This window comes from Monodelphis domestica, chromosome 8 (assembly GCF_027887165.1).
Source record: "Monodelphis domestica isolate mMonDom1 chromosome 8, mMonDom1.pri, whole genome shotgun sequence".
NCBI lineage: Eukaryota > Metazoa > Chordata > Mammalia > Didelphimorphia > Didelphidae > Monodelphis > Monodelphis domestica.
Window position 1 is genome coordinate 81,431,229 of NC_077234.1, and position 19,336 is coordinate 81,450,564.

Here is a 19,336-nt window from a genome sequence, read left to right on the forward strand (position 1 = left end):
TCTGTATCAACCTGTCTTCCTAAAGCTTCTGCCTTTTATGGTGGTTTGATGTGTTACCTGCCTTTGCTATATCCTGACTTCTTAGTGTGTTCACAAATAGAACATTCTAGGTCTGTGTTGGCAAACCTATGGCAAGTGTGCTAGAGGGGCCTGCTCCCTTTCCCCTCTCCATGTGTGCCTGAGGACATTTCTCACATCACCCACCCCTCTTACCCCTGTCTGGGGTAAGGTGGAAGGCTTACATGTGGTGTGAAGGTTGCAGTTTGGGCACTCTGTCTCTAAAAGGTTCACCATCACTGTTCTATGTCTTTCCTCCCCAACTCAGCTATACTAAAAAAAGCTGTTGGGGTCAGCTAGGTGGCTCAGTGGATTGAAAGCCAAGCCTAAAGATGGGAGTTCCTGAGTTCAAAATGTGCCTCAGTCAATTCCTAGCTATGTGATATTGGGGAAGTTATTTAATCCTCATTGTCTAGTCTATACCACTTTTTTTCCATCTACATAATAAATCATATCCACTAGTTTCCAAGTCTCTCTCCACCCTCGCTCATCACAAAAGACATCTTCAAGGCAGCCAACATATACATATAAATTAAGTCTTTCTTATTTCACCTTTCTGTTCATTTTCTGGAAGGTAGCATTCACAAGTTGTTTTCCTGGGATTAATTTCAAAACTGTGTATAATGTTCTCCTGGTTCTACTCATTTCACTATTCATTATCTCATGTAGTTCTTTCCAAGTTTTTAAAAAAGTCATTATGTTCATCATTTCTTATGGCACAGTAGTATTCCTTCACAATTTGTTCAGGCATTTCTCAACTGATGGGCATTTGTTTAGTTTCTTTGTCACCACACACAAAAAAAAGAGATGGTATAAATATTTTGGAATATATGAGTTCTTTTCCTCTTTCCTTGATCTCTTTGGGGAAAAGACCCAGTAGTAGTATTCCTGGGTCTAAGAATATACATAGTTTTGTAACATTGGGTATGATTTTAAATTGCTCTACAACATGATTGGATCAGTTCACAACTCCACCAACAATACATTAGTGTCCCTGATTTTCCACATCTTCTGTCTTGGAACCAATACACAGTATTTATTCTAAGATGGAAAGTAAGGGCTTAACAGCTAGGAGCCCAAATGATTACCCATTCTCTAGATTATGGTTCAATGAAATGGTCTTTGTCAATACTGGGTATACATGTAATGCAGGGAAACCCTCCTACTTTCTACCCTCTAATCCTGATCTCATGTTAATTTACTTTTTTCTCAAGCTGAGAAAAAATATAATTCTAGTGTCTTTATCAACTCTAGACCTCAGACCAACCCTTGTCAGGAGTGCTGTGACATCCATCATGGATTAAATCCTGTGCCCTCTACATAGGACTATACTTTGACTGATGCAAAATGTACAGATGACAACCCCATTGCCTTTGTGATTTGAAGATATCAGAATCTCACAGTAAAGAAAATACCTATTCTGATCCATATAAAGCATTGTCAACAAATGGTCATCTCCTTGGGAAATATTCCCCAAAGTGGGAAAGCTCAAAGGGTATAATCAATTTAGAAACTTTTATTGCATAATTCTTTGCATTTGTTTTCAAAAAAAATTATACCATTGTATAACTGTCCATTACTTGATCCAAGAATAGAGCTCGAAGGCTGGGATTGGGAGACCTAGACTAGATTGGTCATGTCAGTGAATTGCCTGGGTTGAGACCTACAACTATACTAAATCTGGTAGTCCTGGTACATTAGGATACTGCACATATCTAATTTAAGTAATTCATCAAGCAATGCAGGGAATTTGTCTTCCCAAGTCCCATTTGATGACCAGATTCTGCCAGTCAACCAATCTTATTCTAAAAACTCATACTTGGTGCTAACTTGTAGTCTAAAAGCAGGTGGCATATATTCTGCCCTTATCCCTGCTAGAATGGACAAATCTGCTGCTGAGAAATCTCACCTCAGGGTGTTAAGGGCAGGCTTGCAACCTCTTAGTTCAAGTTCCATGTCTGGATGAAATGAAGTACTGATTAACAACAGAAGCTTACTTAATCCTAACAGCAAGAATGAAGAGACATTTAACTTCTGAGGTCGAGGTCCCTACTCCCCCATCTCCATACAGAAATAAGTAGACTAATACAATCTTCAGAAATCATAAAGCCACATTCACAAAGTTGGGTCTCATATGGATAGGACCTTTAATACCATCTAGATGATTCATCCCTGTCAACTCAAATGGTCAATGGATACCAGGAAGCTATATCTATGGGTGCACAGTGTGAGCCTTGTCCTACCCCCAGAGCTAATCAAATCCTGGCCTCATCATCTTTTTCTACTTCATTTGGAAGAGTGGAAATGGAGGAGGAGAGTGAATCATTGTAGATATTGGTCCTGGGAAAAATATTCCCTTATTTCCTGGAGAAATCCCTTTGTATATTGTCTAGGTGGGACTATTTTCTGAGGTAAGAGACTGATCCTCTATGCAGGATATCAACAGAGGCTACCCTAGCCTGAATAGTTGGATAGCAACAAAGATGGAATTAAGTCCATGAGCAGATCAGTCAAGAACATCTGGAGGTCTTCTGTCTTCTCCAGATGCTGTCAGGAGAAAGACTCTAACAACTGAGCAGGAGGTTGCTTCCCACAGAATAGCACATATTCTTGAGAGTGGGGCCAATTCCATACCTACCAGAAGAGTTCTCTGTAGGTCCCAGTTGATAGAACCATTGTCCCCATCACTGACAGAGCCAGTATTTTTATGAGAATCAGGCAATATTGATCCAGTATGTGGTTAATCACCAGGATTAAGTGTAAGGCAGTCCTCTCCTGAGAAAGGTGCAACAGTCCCTCATTTAGGATCTAAGCATAGTGTACAACCTTGGTCTAATCAAAACCTCCCTGGACTTTGATTTCCTAATCTGTAAAATGAAATGATTGCGCTATATCGATTCTGAAGTCATTCCAACTCTAATCCTGTATCCAAAGGATAAACCCAGTCTACAGGTCTGAGGTAGACACTAGTGTAGAGGAACAGAAAGTCATTCCAGAAGATTCAATTCAACATCTTTTGACAGGCATTGTGCTAAGCATCAGTGATACAAAGACAATAACAGAATAATCTCCATCCTCAGCAAGATCACACTCTACTCTAAGGAAATAATATGCACACAGATAATAGCAGGAAAAATATATTCCAAATAAATACAGACTAATGGAGAAGATCAAGGAGAGGAAAGTGAAGAATAGCTGGAAGACTCAGGAAAGGTGCTTTGTAGGAAATCAGTTCTTGGTCCAGGAAGCAAGCTATAGCTAGCTGACTTTTTTGTCTGACTCAACTTAATGGCCCCAGAGCTTCTGACTCTTATGGTGATTGTATGTGTATCCCATATAAAGTCATGGGCCAGATCTACCAAACACACTTCAAATTAATATGTGCCACTCAAATAGTCTGGGAATTTGGACAGATCTCTTTGGTAAGAGGAATTTCAGAGAAGAGAGAAATTAAAAGACTCAGAAACTTAAGCAAAAGGATATAGTCATAAAAGACAGTTTGAAAACCAAGAATATGAGCAATTCTGCTCTTCTAAGACTTCCTTGCACCAAAGAAGCTGTCGAATTCTTTCCTTATTGTTTCTACTCCCAGAATTCCAGAGTTCCCCAAGAGGGGGAAAAATTACCTAAGGCACAGATTCCATAGCAAAACAGAGGTCCAAGAGTCATCAATAAACGGTCTTTTTTTTTTTTTTACAGTTTCCTGGGTAAAAGGACACAGTAAAGATGTAGTATTCAGAAGTTAATACCTTCCAGCATCTTTATTGTATAGCTCTAGCCCAACACAACATGACAAAGAATCTAGTGTGATAAAGGGAAAGGATGTGGACTCATGAATCCCTCGAGTTCAAATTTGCCTTCAGGCCTTTCTTAGCTTGGGCAAATCATTTAACTTTCCTCAGTGTCAATTTCCCCATCTACAAAAGTGGGAATAGAGGGCAGCTATGTGGCTCTGTGGATTGAGAGCCATGTCTGGAGACAGGAGCACTTCCTAGCTGGGTGTCATTTATCCCCCCATTGCTTAGCCCTTACAGTTCTTCTGCCTTGGAATCAATACGGTGTATTGACTCTCCAACAGAAATGGAAGGGTTTATTGTTTTGTTTTGTTTTTAATAAAATAAAGATGGGAATCACTTACCTCACAGATTTGGTTTGTGTGAGTTCTAAATAACATGGTGTATGTAAAGTGCCTTACAAACTCTGAAATGTGATATTAACACCAACTATTACTATAAATGAATCTATATAGAATTAGCAAATAAAGCATCTCCACAAATAAAGAGGCTTAGCTGGGAAGATCTGGCATTCCCAAGGGCTCTAGAAAAATACTTCAGAGTTGGAAGGAAAAGTTCCCTAACTGTTTAAACTGATTCTGATTTCGTGGGAGACCTTTAAGGTTTTGTTTAATGAAGAAAAGGACTGTAGAATTAAAGAGCTGTGTGTTTGTCACACAGTAACATTGTAGGCTAGCCAGGTGTTTGGGGACACCGTGCTATTTATTTAGCCACGTTTTGGTGCCCTTTCCAATCCTAGAGTCATTCCGGGCTCTAGCATATTATTGAAATGGGACTTGCGACGATGTCGTCCATTTCAACGAACAGTAATCGAATTCTTCCTTTACACGTCCTGGGAAAGAAAAAAAGGAATTCTCCAGCTGGAGCACAGGCTGTGGGCCACTGAAACTACAAGAATTCTAATTGCCCAAAGGAGCACCCGAGGGATTCTGAATCTCTCCCACACGGATGTGTCAGGAACAACATCTTGCGCAGTATTTAATCTGTGCATTTGAAAGCAGGCAGTATGACTCCAGCCCGTGAGGATGCTCCCTGAGACAACCGACATTTCCAGCGTGGAAAAAACAATCTCACTTGTAGAGAATCAATATGTACGTTGGAGCTTGGCTACAAATCTCTCATTAGACGCTGAGAAGGCGCCTGTTGCAAATCTTTGCACTACATTATCTTCTACCTGCCTCTTATGGGCTTGGCCATTAACTCGACCAAAAGCCGGTATTTATTTTTGGTCACTCACAAGGGTGTACGGGGAACTCAGAAATCTACAAACTGTGAGTTGGAAATAACAAAGGATTTTCTTCACATTGATCCTGAGAGCCAGTGCCATGAAGCATCGGTTAGGTTGCCAGCTTTTAAGATCTGGGGCTGCATTCTGAGACTGGATAGCTGGTGAGATCAGTGTGCCCTTAGCGATGTCCCCTCCTTGGTTGGGGTGGGGATTATGGGCGGAGGGAAGAGCAGGATTACTGAGGCTGGGATTAAGGTGGCAGAGAATCCTCTGGGGCATGCCTGACATGCTCCAGGGGAGATGTCTTAGAAGCACAGATGTCGATTGCCTCATGACCAAATTAGAAAACCTTGAGCTGGGGAGACAAGAAGGGAGACAGCAAGTGCAATGTCAGGCTTGGGCTATTCAGGGCACAGCAGTTGCTGCTTTTACTCCAAATGGACTCCACAAGGACTCATGGCATCTGACCCAGCCCCTCCCCACTTGGTTGGAGAAGGGGTGGGGGTACTCCTTTTGCTTTAGAAGAGAGACCCTTTCATATCAAATTTCTCTGACAAAGGTCTAATTTCTCAAATAAATAAAAAATCAAGTCAAATTTATAAGAAACCAAGTCATTCCCCAATTGACAAATGGTTAAGGGATATGAATAGGCAGTTTTCAGATGAAGAAGTCAAAACTATCAATAATCACATGGAAAAAATGTTCTAAATTCCTCCTTATTAAAGAACTACAAATTAAAAACAACTCTGAGGTACCACCTCAAACCTAGCAGACTGGCCAATATGACAGTAAAGGAAAATGATAAATGTTGGCGGGGATGTGGCAAAATTGAGATGCTAATGCATTGCTGGTAGAGCTGTGAATTGATCCAACCATTCTGGAAGGCAATTTGGAATTTGTTCAAAGAGCTTTAAAAGATTACATGTCATTTGATCCATCAATACCACTACTAGACTTCTACCCCCCAAAGAGACCTGTTTCACCCCAATCAATTTCTTTGTCTCATTTTTCTTGAGTGTTTCTTCCTCCCTTTGGGTCCCTGCAGCTACTCTCCATTCATATTGTTTCATGACAAACGTTTTCCTAAGACATTTATTAGTCAGCTAGGTGGGGACATGGACAGAGTGCTGGACTTTGAATCAGTTGAGAGTTCAAATCCAACTTCAGATATTTACTACCTGTGTGACCCTAGGCAAATGACTTACTCTCTTGAAAGCATCAGTTTTCCAAGCTACAAAATGGGAATAATAATGTCCCCTACCTTATAGGCTCATTTGTGAGGGCTAATTGATATAACATATAAAGTGCTTGCAAACTTTCAAGAACCATTTTAAATGCTAGATACTTTTAAATGGCATTTCTTATTAATTTCTTCATGCTGTGTTTAAACTAACAAAATGTAGGGTGGCATCTAGTTCGATTCCGTCATGTTATAGATGAGAGAACCAAATGCCAGAGAGGTTATGTGATTTGCCCAAGGTTGTAAAGCTGAAATGTGGCAGAACTGGGACCCAAATCCTCTGATTCTAAAGCCAATGGTCTTTCCACTATTCATTTACTTTGTATGTCTCTTGTATGCATAAATATTTTTTGCATGCTGTCTCCCCTATTAGAGGGGAATAAAGCACTGGCCTGAGATTCATAAAGACTTGTCTTTCTGGGTTTAAATCTCTCCTTGGACACCTAACTAGCCATGTGACCCTGGGCAAACCGCTTAACCCAGTTTGCCTCAGTTTCTTCACCAGTCAAACAAGCTGGAGAAATGGCAAACTACTCCAATACCTCATCAAGAAATTTCCAAATAGAGTCACAAAGAGTTGGACATGACTGAAAAAAAAAGCCTGAACAAAAATTGAACCACTAGTGTTGTTGCTTTTCTTTGTGTCACCAGCACTTAGTTGGCACACAGGAAAATACCTTTTTGATTGACTTTGTTGACTATGCCATGTTTTTTTGGTATTAGTCCTTGTCTGGAATTTACACTCAGTATTTTCCTGCTCAATGTCAAGAAGAGTCTTTGAATAGTCAATCAACAATCATTTCTAAGTCCCTGTTAGGTGTCAGGTACTGTGCTAAGCTGGGGGTTCCAATTTAAATGTTGGTAAAAAAAAAATCCCAGCTCTCAAGGAGTTCACAGTCTAAAAGAGTGATTTTGCCAGTCTGTGAGGTTTATCTTATCACCACCATCCCTTTTCCTTGAGTGGCACCTGAGGGACATGTTCTCCTGTGCCACCGTCTGGGATTCTGTGTCCTCCTACTTGTCTCGTTGCACTTGCCAACATCGCATACTACAGTATCAAAATTCCTCTCGAGCTCTCACTAAACTGGGGAACATGACACAATGAAGCAAGAGCTGAGCAATGTTAATTAGTCCAAATGACTTTCCTTTAGCAACTGTACACCCCTGCCCTGAAGCAAAGGGCCACGATTAGCATGTAGAATCCTGCCTCCTTCTGTGGCCCATGTTGCACCCACAGGCTTCTTGGTGCTGGTACTGGCTCAGCCCCCTAGGCTGCCTGACCTCTCACAAGACATTCTGGGCTTCAGCTCCTTCAGCAACAAAATGAGAAAAATAATATGAGTCCCCTGATTTCACTGGGATTTATGGAGTGTGAAATAAACAACATCACGAAGATCCAGTGATGAGAGGAGTGTGAAGACGAAACATCTTCCTTGTTAGAGAAGTTGCCTGGTGCCCCGGAAAGAACGCTGGTTTTAGGGTCAGATGACCAGGGTTCGAATTCCAGCTCTGTTTTTTACGTGATCTTGGACAAGTCACTGGACTTGTCCATTACTCAGTTTCCTTATTTGTAAAATGAAGGAGTTGGACGAGATGAACTCTGATGTCTCTTATGTCTTTATTCCTGGGGAAGATGACCCCAGAAAAGTCTTGGGTTTCTTTTACCTAAATAATCATCACCTTATGTTATTCTAAATAGAAAAAAAAAATTAGCAAAGTCTTTCAAAAACCAATTTCACTATCTTAGAGCCCCCAATAAGGAAGTTATTTCTTTTTGACTAAAAAAAATCCTTTTACTTTGTCCTCTTATTCTAGATATATGTTGGAAATCGCTAAAGACTGTTCTCTATGGAATACTCCTGTGTTTAAGTAAAAGTTCTTGTGGAGTGATTTTTTATCTTCTTTTGGCTAAAATCCTTTAGCTTTTCTGAAGAGAGTGTTATTTTGTTTTTTAAATGTTTTAATTAATTTAATTAAAAACACTTTAAAAGTGTTTTAAATATCTTCTTCCCTTTATTTTTTAGATTTTTCATAGATCGCAAATTTTTGTCGCTGTTGAATCATTTCAACCATGTCCAACTGTTCTTGAACCCATTTGGGGTTTTCTTAGCAAAGATACTGGAATGGTTTGCCATATTCTTCTGCTCATTTTAGAGATGAGAAACTGAGGCAAAGAGGGTTAAGTGACTTGCCCAGGATCTCACAGCTAGTAAATGTCTGAGGCTAGATGTGAACTGAGGTCCTCCTTTTTCCAGGACCAGCACTATATTTATTCACTGTGACACCTCATTGCTCATAGTTCTCCAATTAGGAAGTCACTAATTAGGATGAATCTTATAATGGTGATTAGCAAACACCAACTAGCTGAAGCCTTAGTCTGTAGTCTCTATGAATAATTCTCCGATATTCCGTTCTCACTTTCACATGGTCCTTTTATGTACCACAATTCAGTTCGTAGCACTGAAGAGTTGGGTCAGCAGCCTTGATCTCTGCCTATTGTACATCTAGCACCAAATTTCTCATAAGCTTCTCAAACTCAAAATGTTTGTTCAAAATGGGAATCAGTACCTTTCCCACCACACAGGCAGCTCTTCAAAACCTCCCTATTGCTGTGGGAGATGATAACATGATCCTTCTAGTCTTCCCAGGTTCCCAAGCTCAGAATTATCCTCAAATTCTCACTCTTTGCCAAATAGTGTCATTTCTTTCTCCACACTCTCTCACATTGGTCCCCTTTTCTCTACTCCCATAAACAATACCGTCTTCACCTCCCTTCTGAACTGTGACAAGAGTGTCTTTGTCTCGTCAGTCCCCATTCCAATGCATCTTCCTTACCCAACCATCAATTTTCCTAAAAATGATTTTCCTAAAAATGAAAGTATGGTAGGACCCTGTTTTACACAAAATCAGCACATGGAAATTCAAGCATCCGTGAGTGGCAATTAAAAAAAAAAGACACAAAATACATGAAAATAGACAAATTTTAATTACACTCTTAATCGGCACCCTTTTCCCAAGTGGCATAAAGTCTTGCAGCAGTTTGCCCAATCACACTCATTCTTGCTCTGTCATTACATCATTGCGTGCCAAACACTAGCTCCTGTTTCAGTCTTTATCCAGAGTTCCCATTTGTAAAAAGTTGTGTCTGCTTCAAAGGGCTTTTCTTTGTTTCATTAACACTATTTAGTTATTGATAATGGCCCCAAAGCATCAGAATAGTGATGATGGTAGCTCTAAGAAGCCTAAGAAAAATTATACAGTACTTGGGAATATTCATATAAGAAATATTTATTAAATAGTGGAATTCACTATCATGCACGATTTTCAGCTTACATAGAGGGTCTTGGAACTTACTGGTCCCATAAAATAAAGTCCTTACTGTACAATCATGTATTTACCCTTTTTAATAAATCACAATGATTCTCTACTACCTCTAGAAAATATATAAAAATATAAATAGAAAAATAGAAAATAGAAAAAATATATAAAAATAAAATAAATATTTGGTATTTAAGCTATTCAAAGCCAAGCCCTAATCTGCCTTTTCAACCTTATTAAACATTACTCTGCTCTCCACAATCTATAATCCAACCAAACTGACCTTTGTCACACACAACAGTCTACCTCCCATCCCCGTACCTTTGCCCTGGCTGTCTCACATGCCTAGAGTGATCTCTGTCCTTACTCTGCTTCACCAAATCTAAAGCTTCCTTCAAGATTGCTTTGTGTGCCCGCATCTGCATGGGTGTTTTCCTGATCCTGCCAGCTGCTAATGCCTGGCTCCCTAAAAACACCTTGTATCCCCCTTATAAATGGTTTGTACATTTATGCTGTACATTAGAATATAAGCTACCTGGGGGACATTTCTTATTCTGAACTCAGCAAACACTATAAAATGAACATTTCCATATATAAAGCAGAATAGAAAAAATAGAATTATTTGTGAAATTTTTAATTGTACAGTATAATTTACTTTCCTTTTAAAGTATGCTAAATTCAAGATACAACTTTCATCACTGTCCTTGTATTTTTTTTAATTCCACACTTTCTTCTGTTCTCCTTTATGCATTTTTTAAAATGCTTAAATGGGAGCAATTAGATAGGACTTTGGATAGAGAACCAGGCTTGGAAGCAGGAGGATATGGGTTCAAAACTGGCCACAGATACTTCCTGCCTGTGTGACCCTGGGCAAGTCACTTAACCCCAATTGCCTCTTCCTTACTACTTTTCTGCCTTAGAACTAATGTTTATATCAAATCTAAGAAAGAAGGTAAGGATTTGGTTGTTCAGTTTTTTAAATGTTTAATTGACTCTTTTGGTTCTCTTTTTCTTTTCTTTTTTTTTTTTTGGCAATTTCCTCTCCATGTTCTTTTGGTTGTGTCCACCTCTTTGTGACCCCATGACCATAACTATTCATGGGAGTTTTTTGGCCAGGGTATTAAAGTTATCTGCCATTTTCTCCTCTAATAGATCCTTTTGTCAGACAATCAGAGGTTAAGTGACTTGTCCAGTCACACAACTAGCAAGTGTCTGAGTCCATATTATAACTCAGGCCTTTCAGACTCCAGGTGCAACACTCCATCCACTCAGACAACTAGCTGTCTCCTAGACATGCAGAATTTAAGTGACTTGGCCAAGATCACACAGCTAGGACATGTCTGAGGCTGAATTTGAACTCAGGTCTTCCTGACTCCAAGCCTACTACTCTTAATCAATGAACCATAACTGCCTCCTCAACACTTCTCCTCAAATCCTACTCCCCACTCATAAAAGGAAAAAAAAAAAAGAAATCCTTAGAACAAATAAATAAGGCCAAGGAAAACTGCATCGGCCATATCCATTTGTCTCATTCCGCACCTTGCGTCCATCAACCCTTTTTCAGGAGGTGGGTAACAAATGCTTTCCCATCAGTCATTTGATTCTATGGTTAATTATCACATTGACCAGAGTTCTTAGATCTTTCAAAATTGTTTTTTTTAGTGACTTTTTCCCTAAAAATCTTAGAGATATTGTACTCTGTGGTTAGAAGGGCAGGATTTGACCCATGGGCTACGTTCCACAGGTAAGATCTATTTTAACTTTTCAGATGAGGAAATAAAGACCCAGAAAAGAGAGAGACACACACCAAATCACACTATTGGGGGCCGATGGGGAACTAACGAGGCAAACCAAAGTCATAATAGATGAACATGGGTGAAAAGTTGTGATGATATTATTCACCACCAAGTTTCTCTCGCATATGAGATTTAATTTTATGTTCTTCACGTTCATTCTCTGAAATAACATAAAAGTAGCTTGATTTCTGATGGGATAAATTGGGATTGGACTAGTCTGTGGTTTCAATAAATGGTACTTATTACTGCCTGAGAGATGCACAACCATGAATTCTATCCCCCTCTCCCCAAATCATTAAGGAGGGGGAAAAGTAAATAAAAAGATGTGATTTCCATATAGATCCCATCCACCAAATTTGGACTGCAATTTGTACATGCTGCTCAGACAAGAAAAAATAGGTTGCAGGTGGCAAAGCTTTGGAAGCGCATCATTGAATATGAGTGAATATGTCAACTAAAGACTAAAATATAAAGAGGGTCCAGAACTGTTCTGGGAGAAAAAAGCAGCAAAAGAATAGAGAAATGTATTCATCACCTAAAGCGATCTCAGAATTACATTAGGTCATAACCTGTTTCTATCTTAGAAAATCAGTCTTACAGAATGCTGCCTGAAGGCTTACATGACCATTAAATGCCCAAAGCAGAATTTTAACCCAGGACTTCCCAACCCTTAGGTTCTTCACTTGATCTAGTGCCACTACAGCATTGTCACGACCATAGAAATATAAGTTGAATTGTCTATGTGAAAATAAAAGGGAAATTCTGAGTTTCAACTTAAAACATTTAAGTTGGCAGAAATTACATATATATTTAAGTTTCTATCTATTTAATTGTCCTACCTAGTTATAATATGAACAAAGGGAAATGTCAGAAAATAGCATGTATAGTACAGTAGAATGAGTACTATAGAGGACTTTTTGGACTCAGAAAGCCTAGAAAAGGGTACTTTCTCTGACTCAAAGTCTAGAAGAATGTAGATTTTATTTTTTGAAACCAAGGAACAATGTTTGAATTGTTAAAAATAAATTGTTAATTTATCATTATTAATTTTTATTAATAAAATTTTATATTAAAATTAATGTTATTAATTTATTAATTGTTATAAATTGTTAAAAATAAAAATTTAATTTAAAAAAAGAATGTAGATTTGAATTCTTCCTCCAATGTTTATTAAGTATGTGATTATGGGCAAGTCACAACCTTGATACTCAGTTTTTACATCTGTAAAATTTGATAATAGCTATAGTACTTGCTCTCCATACATATAAAACCAAGTAGAAGAAAAATACCTATTTTTTACACTACAAAATGTATTTGGATGTACAACTCAGAGTGTTTGTCCATCAGAATATATCTCCCATGTGTGCAGAGCATGGGCAATAAGCCAAGCCCAGATTTGAAAAGGATGAGGAAAGAGGGCCAGATTGCCTTTGAGAAATCGTGCATCTCTTTTACTGATTCCAACCTTTTCACTGAAACAAAGACCCTTCTCTTTAGTGCCAATATTCTGCGGGTGACATCATATTGCTGTGGGCCTTTGGAATACTACAGACTTTGAAGAGTTAAAAGTTGCATGTCCCCAAATCGCCATAATATAGGCATGGAGTAGGTATATATAGTCTATGACCACTATTATCAATCAAGAATTGTATAAACAGACTGGTATAAAGAAAGTTACCAGAGAGAAATACGAACATTAAAGGAAGCTGACCATCATAAAGCAAGAATAAGGGATAACTGATGGAAAGCCCCCACTAATCCATTAGTATTTATGCAATGCCAAAAAAATTGAGAGATCACAGAAGAGGAAATGAACAATTTCAGTTACATACAATTGAAAAACACAGAAATCGTTGCAGTTAAATTAGAAAGGAAATGATTAACTGAAAAAATTTGTGGGAAGATTATCTGATAAAATCAATAAAGGTTTATTAAACACCTACTTTGTGGCAATCATTGGGTTAAACATTGGGAATTCAAAAAAAGCCAAAATACAATCCTTTTTCTTTAGGAGCTCACTGTCTAATGGGAAAAACAATACAGTAGGCAAATAACTATTTATAAACAAGCCAAACCCAGATAAATTAGAGATAATCACTGAGGGAAATCACTAGCCTTAAAGGGGATCAGGGAAGGCTTCTTGTAGAAGGCTGAATTTTGTCTGGAACTTGAAAGAAGTCAAGTTACAGAGATGAGGAAGGAGAAAATTTCGGGTATGGATATATGATGAACCCATTCAAATATATAAGAATGATGGCAATTCTCCAACAGATAAACAGTCAATTTATGTGAACAAGCAGTTCTCAAAAAAAAGAAACCTAAATTATTGCTAATTAGAAAAAAGCAAATTTAACTCTGACATTCCATCTCACACCTGTAAGGTTGTCAAAAAGTCAAAAGTGAAAAATGAAGGAGCTGTAAGACAAGTGTAGTAATGCCCTGTTAATAGAATTAGGAATTAATCCAACCATTCTGGAAAGCAGTTTGGAACTATACCTCAAAAGTCAATAAAATGGGGGTACCCTTAATCTTGAAGTACCACTATAAAGCTGATACCCCCAAGAGATCAAAGAGAGAAATGACATATTTTTTAAAATGTTAATTGCTGCTCTCCTAGGGAGCAATGAACTAGAAACTAAAGGAGTACCCATAAATTGTGAAATGACTGAACAAATTATGCTATGCAAATAACAAAATATTGTTGTTCAATAAGAAATGATTAAAGAAAGTTTCATAGTCTAAACTAAAGGTCCTAAAAGTGTGGTCTTGGGTCCTCTGGGGGACCCTGAGACCCATTCAGAGGATCCATAAGGTCAAAACTATTTTCATAATAATGCTAAGGTGTTTTAGTTTCTAATATAGTAAATAGTAGAAGGTATAACTCATTTTAAAAAAAGCTCTTGGGGAGAGCAGGGGGAAAGAAGGTGATCAATAATTTTAAAGCATGTAATTGAGTCCTGAGTCTAAAAAGTTTGAGAACTACTGAGCTGGTCTAGACAATAGACATTGTTTACAGACTCACTTTTTCTGTGTGGATTACAAAGCCAAATATCTTCTGAATGGCTTTGTTAATGAGACTCCCAGAATTATAGATGTACCCCTATACCTTGCAATGGAGCCTTAAGTGATACGCACAGTGTGATTAATCTGCAGATAGCTTCATTCCCCTTTAGAAATCCTCTTTCAAACTGGACTTTGTGCAAAGTGTGAATGGGGTGTTTACACCTTTAGTGATTAAATCTAAAAATGGGCAGATCTCCCCACTCAACTTTTAAGTAGGGTGTTTACACTTTTGGTGATTAAATCTAAAAATGGGCAGTGGAGTTAATTTCATTTTCACAATCAGGGGAGAGTTAATTAATTTCATTTTCACAATCAGGGGAGAGTTAAATTTAATCTTCACAGCATCAAATTGTTTTCTATATGTTATCTCCCCCTCAGAATGCAGGTTTTCTTAGAGAACAAATCCTGTGTTTTTAAAAATTTATAAAATCAAAAATGATGAATTCTGACAATCAATGGTAGCAGATGTGCTAGGCATTCTGGGTAGGTCATTAAAAATGATCATCAATAAGATGACCCATCTGATGAACCAAATAGATCCTACAGAACAACAAATAGCATTCCAGGAGGCTGAAAACTTCATAAGATAAGCCAATGTTCATGGTATCATGAGAGAAAGATGGGAACAGTACTCATTTTGCTTGTCTTACATGGTAGGCAAGAAAATATTTATCAAGTACTTTCTATGTTCCAAGAAACATACTAAGAGATCAAAAGACAAAAGTGAAATAATCTCTGCCCTCAAAGAGCGATATATAGTCTAATGATGGCTACACATTAAAGCACTATGTAAATATCAAATATTATTAATGGAGTCAGTTGACATTTTCCTGAATTGTTAAAATATTAAAAACTTGTTTTCTCTCACAACAGCATGAACTTGTTGGCTTGAACCAATTCTCTGTGCTAAAGGAAGCAAGATCAAGAGAAAGGTCAATTAGTCAATTTAGCATTTATCAGCCTCCTACAGGCACTGCACTAAGTGATGAGGATACAAAGGGGGGAAAAAAAAACAAAAACACCAGTCCTGCTCTCAAAGAACTCATAGTCTAATGCAAACAGTTTTATACAAAAAAAAAAAAGAAAGAAATATACCAGATAAATTGAAGGTGATCTTAGAGAAAAGGAGTTTTCTAAAGAGGACTGAGAAACAGTTTCTTATAGAAGGTATGACATTAGTGAATACTCAAAGGAAGCCAGGGAAATCAGAAGGGTTTCTTCAAGTCTTATTTGAAGAAGATAAGAAGGATTAGTAGAATATTCCAGGCATGGAAGATAGCCAGTGAAAACTCTCTAAGTTGGAAGGTTGAGTGTCATATGAGAAAAAAGTCTAGAATATTTCATGAATTTGTATGATACGGCATGGAGGAACATGGTGTTATCTGACCTTTTAAAGGATGGTCCATCTATTTTGTCTGTTATCCTTACTGTTCCATGAAGTATCTAGACAGGAAAGAAAAGCATGACTAAGAGAGATAGAGCAGTGGTCACAAATACCATTCCAAAAGGAGAGCAAAGGAGAAAATGGAGCCCTGGCCCAACTATCATGTTCCACACTAACCCAGTTCAAAAGAGATGCATCAAGGATTGTTTCACAGTTGAAAAGGAGAAATGAAGACTTTCATTGCTCTTCTTCCATTGTCCAAATATATAACCCTCTAGTCCTAAAATGACAAGAAATAAAAATCCACCAGCCACCAGCCTCTCCTTGGTGTTATTGATGCCCCAATCGACTTGTTCATCTGACTCTTCTCCCCATTCTACATTATTATCCTCCTGAGAAACGGAACTGTCCAACACCATCCTAATCTGTCATTTGTCATCTGGGCAGCACTGCCTTTAAGACAAAAGTGAACTAGAAATGAAGAAGAAGAACAAGGAAAACTGAGAAACAGCTAAAAAAAATGGAACCAGCTGAACCAATTAGGTTGGGAAGTTGGCTTGCTAAAAAAGTCAGGGAGAGTTTGAGAATTTCTGAAGACTCTTGTAGAATATTTGTTGTTCAGCTCAGGGCTTCTCTTTCCTACTTTACCAAGCCTTGATGACTCCCTTGCCATGGCTCTTGGCTTCTTAAATTTTTCTTTACCTGCTAGCAGGAAGAGAGATAAACAAGTATGTTGTAATACATCTGTCACAAAGGCTTCCAGAGATGTTACCTGGTCCTCCTCTTGAGCCACACTGGCCCTGAGGAATAGTAGAGACTTGCTGAATAGAGGCAGAGAAACATCTTCTTGCATCAATTCAGGAACAAATACTTATTAGGGAGCATTTGTATGCTGGGCATTACGAGATGTGCTAGGGGTACAGAGAGGGTTACTGCCTAAATTTCTGTCCCTCTAAGACTTTATAATCCAATGAAGAGTGATGGAGGAGGGGTAGGTTACAAGACATATACATGTAACCAATGGAAGACTTTTTCTCCCCTTTCCTCTCTTTTTCATCATTTGAATATCAAGGGAAGTCTTTATTTCTCTCTAATGATTAAAGAATCTGGGAAAGATGATAAGAAAGCCAGAGAGAGAGGAAGAAGTATTAGCACCTAAAGATGAGAAGAAAATTCTGGAAATGTTTGCCATTATCTTGATTGCCATAATTAAACTTAGGGCTTGTTGAGGAGGGGGAGTGGGAGAAATAAGGGACTGAGAAATTTCTGCCCTCATATTTGAGATTATGGTGGAGTGAAAATTTTTGCACATCTTTGGTTATAATGATTGTTCATTCAAGAGTCTCATTTATTTTCCTCTTTTTAATAAAAAGCTTCCCTCAGATACTTCCTAGCTGTGTGACCCTGGGCAAGTCACTGAAATCCAAGTGCCTAACCCTTACCACTCTTCTGCCCTGGAATTGAACTTAGCATCAATTCTAAGGCAGAAGGTAAGGGTTTTTTTTAATTTTTTTAAGTTTCTCTGTAAAAACTTTGTGGACTTTAATAAACTTATATCCTTCAGTCTTCTCTGAGGCAACTGGAAGAGAGAGAGAATGATTCATATTCTTTCCTGAATTTCCTGGATGGGGTTATAGGGCCAACATAAGTGAAAAAAAATTCCACATAGGGCATCCAACTCTTTCTTGTCCTAAAAGTCTTTCACCCCAGGGTTAAATGAACAAAAACTGTGATCCGGGGAAAGTGAGATAAATTCTGAAGAGTAGTCCAGGCAAAGTGCTTACTGACTTTTGAAAAGGGAAAGATCACTTTCACCTTGGGACTTTGGGGAAGATTTTAAGAGAAAAATAGCATATTAGCCAGATCTTAAAGAAAAGGAGGGATTTTAACCAATGGATAGGGTAGCTTTTTGTTTGTTTGTTTGCTTTTTTTTTCCCAAAAAGAGAGAGGAAAAATATCAACTGCCAAAATAAAAAAAATTAACTCCATTTTCCAGTTAAGCTTGAAAATGTGTTCTTTGGAAATATGTTTATATAATATTTCTTAGGAAGAAAACAATCATTCATTAAGTACCTACTGTGGGCCAGGTACTTTGCTAAGCACTTTACAAATATTATCTCATTTGATTCTCACAACAATCCTGGGACGTAGGTGTTATTATTAGCCCCAGTTTCTCTAACCATTAGAGAGAGGGAGAATAAAGACAGGGAGGGTGATATTGTACCATTGATTTCATATTCATTTTTTAAATAAAGGAGCATGCTTTTATTGAATAGATATAACACACTCAATGATTGAAACTATTTAGACTATTAAGTTCTGAAAAAGTTTTAAATTTAAAATTTTAAATACGGTTTCTACTAACTCTACTTACTAGTGAGGTCCGCCTAGCTTCTACAGAGCCATAGATCTAGTGATACAGTGAGATTTGAGAGGATTTTTCTTTCAAGTTTAGGCCCCAGATATGTAGCTTTATAGTATAGGTTGCAAAAATTAAAAAGTAAGCAAAATGTTTTCCTTAAAAATGCAAGTACATAATTTAGTTCCAGCATCTATTATTTTATGTAGAAATTAAATCGTCACTATCAAGAAACAAGCATATTCATAAATAGTGCTCTGGAAAGGAGTCATTTCAGGCTCCATTTTCTCTTACCATAATAATTTAAATAACTCTAAAGAATTCTCCCTAAGACCTATTCAATAGGTCTTATTTATTCAATAATCTATTCAATAGGAAAACACAGGAACATATCATCCAGAATGGGAATGTGGAAGCACCTAGACATATTATGTAGCCCTTTGTTTTTATTTAGATAAAAGAAATAGAGGCAGAAGTGAATAAATGGGTATATGACCCTGGGCATGGTCTTTAGCCTCTGAGTGCTACAAGCTGCTATCTGAGCCCTCTATAGTTACAGAGCAGAAATCTGTACTTCTGGAATGATCTCAATCCACTGAGAATATCACACATCTTTTACGGCCATCAGACCTCAAGGGGATTGTCCCCACTCTTCCCACACCTTTCCCCCATTTACTCTTTGATTATAAGGTCTTGAAAAGCAATGTTTATGCAGGAGTCATCTTCTACCACTCCCTAGTACAGCTCTTAGTGCCTAGTACACAGAAGTTCCTTAATAAAAATTTTACAGTTAAAGAATCTGAGGCAAACAGATTAAAGGACTTGTCCAGTGTCACACAGTTGGTGAGTATTTGAGACCAAATTGGAATTCAAGACTTCCTGACTCAGTAACCATTATTTTATCCATTTTTGTTCCCATTTTAATTCAAAATTAAATGGTTATCTCTCCTCAGTTTGGTAGTTACTATTTAGCAATTCCTTGCTTCTAGCCTCTTCTCTTTCTTTCAGGTGTTAGAAACATCTTGGTTCCTGGAAAACTAGAACACTCTTTGAATACTCTCTCTTCACTGTTCCTTCCTAGATTCTCAGAAAATGTC